This window comes from Micropterus dolomieu, linkage group LG22 (genome assembly GCF_021292245.1).
Source record: "Micropterus dolomieu isolate WLL.071019.BEF.003 ecotype Adirondacks linkage group LG22, ASM2129224v1, whole genome shotgun sequence".
Classification (NCBI taxonomy): Eukaryota; Metazoa; Chordata; class Actinopteri; order Centrarchiformes; family Centrarchidae; genus Micropterus; species Micropterus dolomieu.
The window spans coordinates 6,230,924-6,241,245 of NC_060171.1; the positions used below are offsets into that span (position 1 = coordinate 6,230,924).

General features: G+C 40.1%; 1 long non-coding RNA gene across 1 annotated transcript in view; it reads right to left on the bottom strand.

Annotated features, from left to right (window-relative positions):
* Window positions 1–5,260: 5,260 nt before the first annotated feature.
* The window catches only part of LOC123962466, an 11,626-nt gene continuing 6,564 nt past the window's right edge, over window positions 5,261–10,322 (bottom strand). Inside the window, exon 2 of the long non-coding RNA XR_006822944.1 lies at window positions 5,261–5,576. This is a non-coding gene — a long non-coding RNA (uncharacterized LOC123962466). The remainder of the gene's footprint in view (window positions 5,577–10,322) is intronic.

Below are 10,322 nucleotides of genomic sequence, written 5' to 3' on the forward strand. Positions count from 1 at the left end.
GATTTATCTTCCACTGCAGAAATGTCCTTAATCCATTCATTACAGGTCATAAAGTGTATTTGTTATGCGGCACATTCATCAGTATGTACAGTGCTCTTTCTTAAATGGCAGTGGGACAAGGTGACAAAGTCATCTTAAAAACACCATGGACACACATTAACAAACAAGCATGTAGTAGCACATAAATACACACTATACACATGTACCCATGCACGCACATACACTTCAGTGAAAGGAACTGAAGGGTGAGCAGATTTGGAAGGAAGGGTCATGGGTCAATGGGTCTGGAGAGATTGCTTCTTAGCTTGAGATGAGCTGAGATTTTGACTGACTGTCAACACTGCAGTCATCACAAATATCTCACTGCAGTGCTCTGTTTAGCCAGCAACCTTTTAATCTGGGGTCCAAGTCATCCTCGCATTACTGTGTGGAAACTAATAAAAGTTTTAAAACACAAAATGTGACGGTAAGACTTGTTTGAATGTGTAACTGTCACAATTAACTCATACTTTTATAGAACCATTAAAAAATAAATAAATAAAAATAATAGGCCTATAGCAACAATCAAAAATACTGTGTTCATGTCCTCTGTATTGTTTGAGAATTTGGAGGATTTCAAAATCTGAAATACATTTTACAACACATAGCGGGTTTTGGGAGCCAATTCTCATAACTCTTACTTTTAACAATTTTACTCTGCACCAGAACTAAATTGTAGGGTGGAGAAGGCTTTGAGAACAACATGTAGGTAGATCGGATTGACAAAAAAAAGAATGCAATTAAGTATATAACAAAATAGAAATTTTTTTTTAGTGCCATCTGTGGGGGGTTGCAATATTTCAAAAATCCTTACCACAGCTCTAATTACAAATAATTTTACTATGGTGACAAATGGTGGCAGCTGATTGGTCATTAAAAAGATGTAGAACCTTAAAGTTGGGGTCGGCAATTTATTTCAAAAGCATTTGTTATTTGTTGAAATTCTCTATACACCCAACAGTAGCCTAAAAAAAAAAATCAAATACTCCGACACAAAAAAAAGTATCTTGCTGTAGCAGCACTGTAATAAGTACGGCCAATAATTTCATTTCATTCTGACCTGTCCACCTGCCTACCTGTGCGTATTCTGCCCATGCATTTATTGTCAGGATCGCTGGGTGCGCAGAGGCGGTGAGAGCCCAAACGCAAGACACTGTGAGCTGAGATTGAGTTCCAGGGTTTATTTATCCCAAGCACGATAAACAGAACTCACAGGTACATCCAAAAAAGCAGCAACTGGTAGTACATACAACAGCCAACTGAGCAAACATGCAACAATGACCAGACAGGGAAAGAACAGAAACACCAAACATTTATACACAGGGACTAACGAGCAGGGCGGGAGCAACACAGGTGACTGGGATCAGGGTTAATGAGGCAGAGAGACAGAAGGGAAAAACAGAGAGACTGGATGGCAGGCAGATTACTGGAGGTGTGCAGACATAACACAAGTACTGAACACTAAACATATCAAAGAAGTAACAGATCAGAATAAAAAAATAACAAACTAATCCAGACACAAGCAGACAGAATATGAATACACTAAATAACAAGGAACACAGACTGAAGCAAAGATAAAACAAAGCTCAGAGCAGACATGGGCAAAACAACACAGAAGTACACAGACCAGGAGTAAACACTTAAGACATGAACTAAGGTAAAGGACTAAGAATTAAGACACCAAACTTGGAACTAGGATACGAGACAAGGCAGATACGAAGTAACTTAAAGATGTGGATGAATGAAATAATGAAGGCTACACAGAGACTAAAGCAAAATGATCAAAATCAGATTAATTAATGAAACTGGCGGAGAGCATAAATTGGCATCTAACAAACAGACAGAACCCAAGCATGATGGTACAGATCTAACACATGAGGGACAGGAACAGTACTAAAGGCAGACACCGAGATAACAGGACAGATCAGAACCACCACACAGAACAAGCAGAAGACTGGATACAAGACCACAGACAGACAGGACTGAAACCCAGACACAGAGAACCCAAAATCAAAACACAGAGAAGGCATGGCCAAAATAATATAACCCAGACAAACTCAGGACAGGATCGTGACATTGATTGCGCATGGAAATGTGTTTTGGGGAGTGGGTCTGGAAGAAAGCCTGAAGGAATAGGATGGGATTGTTTCAGTTGGATACTTTCAAAATCTAGCTGTCTCTTGCTAGTTTCTCAAACGTTGCTGTTACCTCAGCTTTAACATAATATTGTCACATTTAAAAAAAAAAAGAAGAAGAAGAAATAAATGTCTTTTAACAGTACTACATTAGATTTTTTATTTATTTTTATTCTGAGAATGAATTACAATAAAGCAACTGATCACACTTTTGGTTTGAAGGTTAGAAACCAAACCTGAAGTTTTATTTTTACTTTACTCTGGGCCCTTAGGCGCATCGCTCACCATGCAAATAAATGCTTATTCGTACCCACACAAAAAGGCTTTTTGTCTGTTACAACATTTATTTTATGAACATAATGTGTTGTGATATTTCAGAGACTTACTGTAGTTGGATTGATAATAAAGCACCTGTGATGCCACGCAAGATAATCTCACCTGAGCAGACATTTGAATTGAATTAACTCTCATAGTCACCTGCCCTCGTTGTCAGTTTGTCTTCTCAAAATGAGGCCACGTTGTTTTTTTAATTTTTCTACCAAATACAGTATTTTCTGTAATACTCAAAAAGTATGTGTGAGATGTTTTAGGGGGATGAGATGCTGTAACAAAGGGTGCATATGATGTTTTATTGTCTTGTATGGTACATCTTTTTACGAATATGTATCTTCTGTGAGGGGGTCAGGCATGCCCTCAAACCAAGCTAGTCTGAGCGGAGGCCCTTTGGCTCGACTCGCCTATGTTTGGTTTTCATGTACCTGTAAATGCTTCCAGGTACTTTTTTTCATATCACCTCACCTCCATCGAGGTTCCAAGCAAGCTGAGGGATACTAAAATATAAAGTGGAAAGACGACAGACTGCTGATTGGTCAGAGAGAATATTCACTATTCACTGCATCATCATTGCTGCACCAGACAGAGGCCAGCAACAGGAAGTTTTATATTTTACAGTTTTCATATGGAATTTCATCACTAAATGCACTTCTGAGAAGTTTTGAGGTGAGAAATCAGCTGTGTAGATTTTGAATATTGACAGTTTTACGAGAAGTGATGGCGGAACAAAAATGTGCTTGGATATTTTCGGAGTTGAGGAGCTCCGCAAGTGGCTGCGGAGGAAGCCTGTGCCAACCCGCGGGAGGAGCGTGTGAGGCCGGCCAGCCGCCCGCTCACAGAGCCCTCTGCTCCCGCCGTCACACAGACCGCTGCAGCAACAATGACAGAGGAAAACACAGCTGGAAAGTTTTCATACCGCTTATCTGTCTATCTGAAACGTTTTAACCGTATTTATTTTAAAAGCTGTGTGGATCACTGGTGTGGGTGTCGCATTGAACATTACGTCGCGGCAGTTGTGTGTGGCGTCGCTATGATGAGAAGCTACGTACTATTTCTGGGTACTATCTGTAATGGAAAACGGAGCAGGGGCCGAGTACAGTCGAGTCTGTCGATTTGCGCTTTGGTAGCATTTTTCGGCAAGGCAGCATAAATCGTCAGAACACTGGCGACAGTTCAACGTTTAGTGCTGATGGTAAGATGTGGAACAATGATGTTGTGTGGTTGTGGACTTCTCCACCCGCCCTTCTCTGCTTCTGATTGGCCAGTAGTCCTTACCTGGGAGCTGTGCATGTGCAACTCCCAACAAAGACTTTGTACAAGTAAGATGCATCACTCTGTAGCTCAAGAGCAGAGCGTACAACACACAGGGTGAAAAGAGTAGCTGTGTGCAGTATGAGGAAAAATATGTTTTTTTTTCTTTTTTAAATTAAACCATGTAAACCTGTTCTGGTACAACCCCTAATTAAGATTTTGAACCTGAAAATGAGCATAAGACCACCTCTTTAACATTTAAACATTTGTTTTAACATTGCCAGCTAATCCTCCATGGTTAGTTGAGGGACATTGCAGTGACTACACGTTCACGCACGTGAGTGTGTGTGTTTTTTTGTGTGGGAGCAGCCTCTGACATTATTGGCCTTGACAGCTCTGGAGCAGAGCCCAGCCGTGAGCCGCGTTAACCAATGTGTCAGGTGTTGGCATTTTTTTCTACCATCTTGCCTCAGTTCAGATCAGCAGATAAGTCAAGCCAAGCCAGACCAGGCATTTTCCACCCTATTGCTTTCAGCCCACCAGCCGCTGAACTGGGCCTTTGTCACAGCCAGCTTAATTTTTGGGCCTACCAGTAGAGCTCAGACGAGAGCTAAAAATGGCAACAAGTTGGGCACATTTCTGTATCAGCTGCTGTTGAAAGACTAGATAGAAACTATGTTTAATTAATTCAATCCATTTAAAGCCCTTACATGGAGAATATTTACTTTGATATATAATTTTTAAGTTAACATTTATAGGCCAATAAAAAGAACACCATTCTAGAAGAGTACTAACACAATTGTGGATGAAAATTGATTCACTCTGTGATCCTCTCATTGGATTTTTTTTCTATATGTCATTATAGTTGCAGTTAAAACAGAGAGAACTGATATTATTGCTCTACAAAGACAAATCTAAATCCTGTACATCTAGCATCCATCATTGCTGTATCAAGCGACTGCAGTCCTGAAGTGATCAGTATAACCACATCATTCACCAGTGTATTGTTGGGGAGGACAATTCCCCTCTATTGTATTGATCTAACTAGAATATTGCCACAACACGCTCCAGCGACTTCTTTCTATTCATAAATGGATAAACACTTGTAACATCCAACTACTCTACACACATATTGCAGCTTCAGAGTCCTGTTTCCCAATGGTTTATTGCTCACAAACTGCAAATATTTATTTCTACACTGCAGGTTCTCACACTTCTGTCACATATGAAGTGATGTAATGATTAGGAACAGGTAATTAGGTGAGGCCAGACATATTATGATCACTCTCACCCACCTTGAGTACAATCAAACTACAAGCTAGAAATGTGATGAATCAGTACCCTTATCTGCTACAATGTTACTATCAGCTCTGTTGGCATCAAAGCCATTAATCTACTTGTAATAATAGACCCAGTTGGTGCCAGTTAAATGACTCCCAAAACTTTACCAATCCCCCACCACAGCTGTAACCATGTATGATGGGCCCATCATCACACCCACACCCTGAGTCAGCTTTTATTTGAAATTCTTCTACATTCATATCAGATCATGTAATTCAGCCACTGAGTCTGAAGGTGGCGCGGGCAACAGACAAATCCAAGAACATACAGAAACCATGGCATGTAGACAGAACAGAACAAGGGTAGGAAGGTTATATAAGGCATAATAGACAATCTGGCAAATGGCAACAGGTGAGAGGCCTGTATATAGACACACTCTGGGGTTGACGAGGGGCAGGTGTGGCCTGATGTGGAAGTACAGGCAGGTGCAGGTTGGTGTGGTGACCAGATGACTGGGAAAGGCAGGGAAGTCCGAGGCTGAAGGGAGGGACAGAAAACGTGTAAACATAACATGATAAATTTGATTTAGGCCGGGTTACTGATTTGACTGGTGAATGTTCTGATACTTTGTCTTAAAATTGGAGAACTGTGTATAAAAAGGGCTATGCCTCCCACTATTTCACCAAATATACTGTATATGTGTATACCCTCAAACATCCTTAAATTTGAAAGTCAACACTTTAAACCTCATAGTCATTGTTTCATATCAAATGTGCTGGAGGACAGAGATGAAACACATGTTACTACTAGTGCTTTATGACTGGACTGAATATGAAGTATATATTTTATTTTGTGCTTCTATGTGACTGTATCTGCTACAGGTGTGTAAATGCAGCAATTTCTAGAGGCAGTAAGGTTAAGGTTATTGAAATAAATAAAAAGGCACGAGTGGACACAAACAGATGCGCTTCTTCTCTGGCTGGTGCAAATTGAGGAAATGACGCATCTGCTTAAGTTGAAATATTTAAGCTTTATGACAACAATTTATAAACAGATGCAGCTAATAAACAGAAAATAACAAAGAACTGGAGTTCCTATTGAAATTTAGGGTTATGGCAGAGGCTGAACTGGCTGTTTGGGGTAAAAAAAAAACAGTGATTGCAAAAATATTCCAGGAGTCAAATTTGCATGAATATCACAAGGCTAAGACAAATGTTCTTCTTGTTGAACTGAGGTGTTTAGTCAGATTAGTCAACAAGCCATCAGCTTTCAAAATCTGAAGCATTTTCTTTCCTCCTGTGGATCCATTTCCAAAGTGCACATGCATCTACCTACACACATGGGCACACACACACACACACATACACACACAGTCTTTCAAACACTCAGGAAACACTCAAACCCCCACACCCAAACACACTCCCTTCATTTATCTTTCACCATCATGAATACAGAATGTGAACAGAGGCACACAGACACACACTCATTTACAGTCCCGTCGTTCTTGTAGATGATTCGATGTCCTGAGAGCCCGTCATTAGATACACAGCTTCATCTGAACACAGTCCTGGGGATGAATAATGATGCAGCAGTGTGAGCACTTGGTCTGCTCAGAGCAGCAGCAGCTCAGTTTACTTTTCAGAGAGCCTGTCAGGGTAGTCAGCATTTATCTTGTCAATGGACAACACCACCCTGCTCTTAACACAAATGAACATAGACACGTATTTGAATCAGTAAACATGTGAGGACCTTTCCTGCCTACATTTACTTCCTGAACTTAACCGTTGCACAACCCATCCTTATTTTTTACAGAACACTTTTATATAATACTCATTTGTTTTGCCAAAGAAAATGTAATTGCTGTTTGGATTGTGCATTGTTTTTTATCCTCAATATGGGAAGTGCAGCATCTTTATATAAGTACAGAAATCACAGGGAGAAGACATGGTTGATTAGATCTAAAAAGCACAGGACTCTGACACCAGAGACAAGAGTTCATGTCCTGCATTCCACATGTTGTTTGGAATAGCCAATCTAAATACTTGGTTAAGGTTAGGTTAGAGAATGATTGTGGTTTTGGTTTTAATCTCAAGTTCAGGAAAACAAATAATATATATCACAATGATTTCCGCTGGCAGAAGTGCTCAAAGTGGGTCTGTACTGTGACTTTTTCCAGCACAACGGCACTTCTCACAAGCTGCTGGTACTCTTGCATCTCTTGGTCTGTGTTTTGATTGCTTGCTCGCCACTTCCAGGGCTGTGTTCTGTGACTAGAGTAAATTACAACTATTTATTATGGCTTAAGCTCGGAAAAGACAACCACATTGCACATGCACAAAATGAAACTTGTGCATTCCAGCAGCAACATCTGTGAGGACCAGTCCAGACAACACATAGGCATGATGGCACTCAAAGGCGCACATTATTTTAAAATAAGACAATAACTAATCTCACAGTCGAGGTTTAGTTACAAATCTGGACTCATGCTAAAGATGAAAAACAATGGACTGACAATGAATAATGATTAATTATTGAATTTAAAATGTTGATTAGCTAGACATACTTTGCAATATCTATAGACATCTCTCAGCAAATATTAATAATAATAATAATAATAATAATAATAATAATAAGTCCTCTTGGTTAAATAATTTTATGTTGTGAACATTAGCAATTTATTTTATTCACTGTAGAAATTCAGTATGTAATACTTGATAATCATGATTTGCTGATACCTGATACACATGCCAACATGTGATTCACTTACAAAGGCCATGCCACCATAGATATGGATTTAGGATATTTTGTTGTATGATATGGAGGGAATAGACCAAAGATAATATGCCATAATGTATTAGTGATCCAGATGGAGGGATGAACGGATGAGGAACAACAGTAAGATGTTGAGGGAAGTGGGGATGAGGAAGAACTGTAAGGGGTCGAGGGATGTGGGGATAAGAGTCGAGGTTAGGGAGATGAAGAGATAAGAGTGATGGATGAGGGAATGGAAAGGTGAGGGATAGAGGGTTGAGGGGAGGGAGGGATAGATGGATGGATGAGAACGATGGATAGGAGTCAGCCGGTTGCAGGTAAGCAGGAGACGCAGGGCAGATGAGCCGTCTCTTGTTGTGTTCTGGAGCAAAGTTTTGCCAGTCTTTGTCAGTTTAAAATTAACTGTAAGTCTGTTTAGCCTATTGTCAAACCCACACAATTTCAAGGTTCATAGTTCAGCTTTATTGTCATTAAACAACACGGGATTGCAAAATTAAATACAGCTGGACCCCCCTTCATGCTACACACAGAGTTAATAGAAAAACAGGAAAAAGATATTACATTAGAATAAAATTGGTAATAGAAGTCACAAGGGGTGCTGTGAGACATTAAGCTCTACTGGGGCAGAGGCCCCCATACATTTTTGAAAGCGTATGATATGTGTTAGTATTTGCTTTACCAGCTTCCCTTGCTCAACCCATTATTATTGGCACTGCCATGTCAGAAAGGGCTTTGACCTGATCATAAGCACACATACCTACGTCACCACCAGAGCTCGTCCTGACCTCCTTGGGACCTAAGAAAAATTCTGTTATAGGGCCCTTCTACCTGACTTGTGAGGCATGTAAACAATTTGCCATTGCTGCACTGTCACACCTGACACAGCAGTACTCTCACTGCAATCCTTCCTCCTTTAAAACAGTAATAAGTCTGAATGGAAAACCTCTTCTAGAAAAATCCAGAGCTGGTTTGAATGGACCTCTGTACACTCCCTCAGTCCTCATAGTCTCTTAAAACCGGGGCCAATCTACTGTTCCATTAGGGTTTGAGCTGCTTGTACCTTATACTGTCTGTACATCTATGGTTGTGCTAGTAGGCTCCTGGCTGAAGCTACCTGTATTTCACCTGGGTCTGTGGGACTTGCTAAAGAGGTCTGTACTGGGTCTGTGCTCATACTGGCTGAGGCTGGAGTCTGTGCTTTGATTATCCAGCATCTACTGACGAGTAGCATAGCACCTGTAAATTAAAGATAACAATACTTGCTAGATATTAATGTTATCAGCTCCATCAGGGCCACTGGTTTAATACATTTTCAAATGTAAAATATTATGACTTGACTGAATACATGATGTTTATTATTTATTGAGAGATGTGCTTCGATATTGTCATGTTTGCCCAGCTAATCAATATTTTAATAATCAATAGTCAATGTGAATCCACAGCTTTCCATCTTGCATTAGTAGGCTACAGAGTTGGCTCTAAGCTTGACTGAGAGACAGATAATTACTGTCTTGTTTTAGAATGATATTTAAAATGATGAGTTGCTATGTGGACTGCCATTACACCTGTGTCCTGTCTGGCAACTTATGTTGCTGCTGGAATGCGCAAGTTTAATTTCATGCACTTTGCGACGTGGTTATATTTTCCGAGGTGCAGTTTATAAACACTGTGGCCGGTCGGAGGTTTTCAAGCAAAAGTTGTATTTCACTCTAACATTGTTCAGAGACAAAGTCTGCCAAACAACTAAAACACAGAAAGAGCAAGATGCACATCCCAGCTGGGTTAGCAGGACAGACAGATTCACTGCAGCTAACGCATTAAAGAGGTGGTATTATGCTTTTTGGCTTTTTCCCTCTCCTTTACTGAGTTATATCTTTTTTTGTGTATGTAACAGGTTTGCAAAGTGAAAAAGCCCAAAGTCCAGCCCAAAGGGAGTTCCCATCCCCCACAGAAAACTCTGCTCTGAACCGCTTGAAAACCGCTCATTTGTAGTCCAGCCCTTCACTTCCTTTATAATAATAATAATAATAATCCTTATTTGTAGAGCACTTTTCAAAAACAAGTTACAAAGTGCTTTAACAAGTGTAAAGAATAATACAAAAAAAACAAAACAAGATAAGAGCATGAAAAATTAATATAAAATTAGTAAAATACAATAAAATAAAAGGGATAAAATAAAGTCAAATAAAATCGGGAAAGGCTCTCCTATAAAAGTATGTTTTAAGAAGGGACTTAAAAGAGTTCACTGACTCAGCCGACCTGATTTCCTCAGGCAGGCTGTTCCAGAGCCTCGGGGCCCTGACAGCAAACGCTCTGTCCCCTTTAGTTTTCAGTCGAGACTCTGGAACAGACAACAGACCTCTGCCCGAGGATCTCAAGGTACGTGCTGGTGTGTATGGGACTAAAAGTTCAGAAATATAACAAGGCGAGAGGCCATGAAGAGCTTTAAAAGTGATCAATAGAATTTTAAAGTCAATTCTAAAACATACTGGGAGCCAGTGTAATGAAGCT